The sequence below is a fragment of the Mastomys coucha genome, chromosome X (genome assembly GCF_008632895.1).
Source record: "Mastomys coucha isolate ucsf_1 chromosome X, UCSF_Mcou_1, whole genome shotgun sequence".
Classification (NCBI taxonomy): domain Eukaryota; kingdom Metazoa; phylum Chordata; class Mammalia; order Rodentia; family Muridae; genus Mastomys; species Mastomys coucha.
The window spans coordinates 61,344,697-61,348,283 of NC_045030.1; the positions used below are offsets into that span (position 1 = coordinate 61,344,697).

Consider the following 3,587-nt stretch of genomic DNA (forward strand, 5'->3'; position numbering starts at 1 on the left):
TCTTGTACCCTTCCCTTGCCTGTGGATTCCCCTTCTCCCAACTAGTTTCTGTTCTATGTTCCTGTTCTGGGGCCTTCTCCTCTTCAGCTACAAGCTCTTGACTAGGTTTCCAGTAGCAGACATGAATTCCCTCCTGTGAAGTGGGTCTCAGATCCCATCTGAAAGTGGTTGGTTACACCCATAATAGTTCTGCCACCATTTCACTAATGGCACACCTTTCCAGACTGATGAGCAGTGTAGCACAAAGAATCAATCCACAGCTGAGCTGACATTGGTGACTCCCATTCTCCCTTCCCCCAGAGTGGCTTCCATCGACCCTCTCATCTTATGAAAGTTTCCTCATCAAGGAAGCAGCTTCCAGCTCAGTTTCATCTTGATTTTTCTGTTCTATCAGCAAAGCAAGTGATGTCTTCAGCAATACTGCTTTGTGGTTTTTTAGACAAAGTCTCATTGTGTAACTTGGGCTAGCCTTGAACTCATGGAGATCTTCCTGCATCAGCCTTCCAAGTACTGGAATTACAACTATACCCCAATGCCTATCTAAGCATCCCTTCTTTAGTGGTTCTTTTAGTGTTTGTTGAATGTGAGACACACACACACACACACACACACACACACACCTCAAAAATCTGAGTTGGTTTACATGATTATGGAAGTTAGCTATGAAACTCTAAAGTCTATATATATTAGGGCAATTCATAAGGAAGGGCAGAGAATGGAAACACTTGGACAGATACAAAATTTCTTTTTCCTTATGGAAAAATTCAATTTAGCTGATAAGGCCTTTCAATTAACTGGATAAGGCCTGAATGTGTTGATTGACAGTAATGTTCTTAAACTCAATTAATTGTAGATATCAGTCACAAGTACATACAATAGGAGCAAAATCTAGACTAGTGTTTTCTGGTACAGCATGGTTGTCTGCCAAGCTGACATATAAAACTGATCATCAGACTTCTGAAGCCATTATTTATAACTGAGTTCTATCCTGATCAATAAGCAGGAAGAAGGTTTGTTGATGGCAATCCTCAAAAAACAGTTATTTTTTGTTTCCTTATTGGTTTTACACTGTCATATTCCACTTGTTTATAAATTCTTAAAGCCCAAACTAGTGACAACTAAAACAGTCCTTTTCTAAAAATTCAAGTATTAAAAATTAATATATGAAAAAAAACCGGGTTTCTTCCACCCACCCCACCGCACCCCCGCAGAATAGGCTGCGTTCTCTCGAATGCTCTGCAGAACGAGGTTCTGGTGAGCCTAGCCTCATTAGCTCCTTAGTTCCCTTGCCTAAACATCCTGTACCTGGCAGATCTACCCCATCCTGTGCCAGGAAAGTGCTGTCACCGTCACCATGTCCTACCCATACCCAGCACTGACCCCGGAGCAGAAAAAAGACCCATCTGACTTCGCTCACCGAATTGTGGCTTTGGGCAAGGGCATCCTAGGAGCAGATAGTCCACTGGAAGCATTGGCAAGCACCTGCATTGGGACAGAGAACACCTAGAACAGGCACTTCTACTGCCAGATGCAGCTGACTGTTGATAACTGTGTGAATCCCTGCATTTGGCAGATGTGTGTGTGGGGGGGTGGAGGGAGTGATGATCCTCCTCCTGCTTCCACTAGACATCGTGCCAGAAGGCAGATGGTGGACATCCCTTTCCCCAAATTATCAAGTCCAAGGGTGGTGTTGTGGGCATTAAGGTAGATAAGGGCACAGTGCCCCTGGCGGGAACCAATGGAGAAACCACTACCCAAGGGCTGGATGGGCTGTCTGAATGGTGTGCCCAGTATAAGAAGGATGGAGCCGACTTTGCCAAGTGGCGTTGTGTGCTAAAGATTGGGAAACATATTCCTTCGACCCTTGCTATCATGGAAAATACCAATATTCTGGCCTGTTATGGCAGGCATCTGCCAGCAGAACAGCATTGTACCCATTGTGGAGTCTGAAATTCTCTCCATGGGGACTATGAGTTGAAGCGCTGCCAGTATATAACTGAGAAGGTACTGTCTACAAGGCTCTGAGTGCCACCATGTCTATCTGGAAGGCACATTGCCGAAGCCCAACATGCTCACCCCTGGCCATGCTTGCACCCAGAAATTTTCCAACGAGGAGATTGCCATGACAACTGTCACAGCACTTCATTGCACAGTGCCCCCTGCTGTCCCTGGGGTCATTTTCCTGTCTGGAGGGCAGAGTGAGGAACAGGCATCCATCAACCTCAAACGCTATCAACAAGTGTCCCCTGCTGAATGAAGCCCAGGGGCCTTGACTTTCTCCTGTGGCTGAGCCCTGCAAGCCTCTGCTCTAAAGGCCTGGAGTGGGAAGAGAACCTGAAGGCCACCCAAGAGGATTACATCAGGCGAGCCTTGATTGTCAAGGAAAGTGTACCCCAAGTGTTCAGTCTGGAGCCACAGCCCATGAATCTCTCTCTCTTCATCTTTAACCATGCCTACTAACCAGAGGTGATCTAAGCCTGCTCCATCTACACTCCAGGCCCCCTCCATCACTTGCTATTGAAGAGGGGCCTTCAGGCTCTTTCCCATCACTCTTGCTGCTCCTGTGTGTGATGCTGTCTGTGAATGCTAATTCTCCCATCCCTTCCAGTCCACTGCCAATAAACAACTATTAAGGGAGGGAATACTGGGTTTCATTTTGGATTTTTTGCATACTTTGTTCCTATGGGCGCTCCTCATTTCACTCTCCCACCTTTCTGGCCATCTTCAGCCAGCCCTCATCCTACCCTCAAAAGCCCACTTTCTGAGTTTTTTTTTTTTTTTATGTTACATGTATTCTCATATACTCTTTTGTTTCCTACCAATCTCTCCTTAAGACCTCCCCCCTTTCATCTTATCCCCCCTTTTAAATCTTATCACATACACAGAGATAGGAGTTCATATGGAAATAGCTAATGAATCATCTGGTTAATATGTGGGCAATATGCAGGGGGCTATAGTTCTCTGTATTAGGTGGGACCTCAATTGCACATTGAAAAAATGATTAGGACAAAAGGGGAGACAACTGAACACAGAAAAAAGAGAAGAACACTTAGTGGCTGAGATATGGAGAATCTTTGTACCATGATTGGAATAAATTACCCATAGGAAATGAAATGCTATCAGAAATAATTCATCCTTTGAGGGTTTTTTATGTGCCTATACATATCACCAAGAAGAAAATAATATCCTAAATGAACCCACAAATTTGAGCATTCTGACATGAAATTTAAAAGAAACATTAAGGGTTTTTTTTTAAAAAAAAAAAACTATGTTTGCATTATGATGAGAAAAGTTACATGGTTTCAATTTCTCTGAATTTATTAACATTTAAAAACGTATTTTAATTAAATAGAATTGAATCACATTCTTGTTTCCCTTTTGTACCACCGCATCTCCCAGAGACCCTACCCTTCAATACCTACAATATCTTTTTTGTCATATTTCCTAAAATTTATAAAATATTATAACAATTAAAATCAGTATTATAAAAGTTGTTTGATATAAAACAACAATCAATTGAACAGTCTTATGTAGATGCTCGTCTATAGCAATAGTGAAAATACATTTTTCTCAATATAAATTTTAAA

General features: G+C 42.7%; 1 pseudogene; it reads left to right on the forward strand.

The window, feature by feature from the left end:
* The first annotated feature begins 1,354 nt into the window (after window positions 1-1,354).
* On the forward strand, window positions 1,355-2,460 carry LOC116092789 (annotated as a pseudogene).
* The last annotated feature ends 1,127 nt before the right edge of the window (window positions 2,461-3,587 follow it).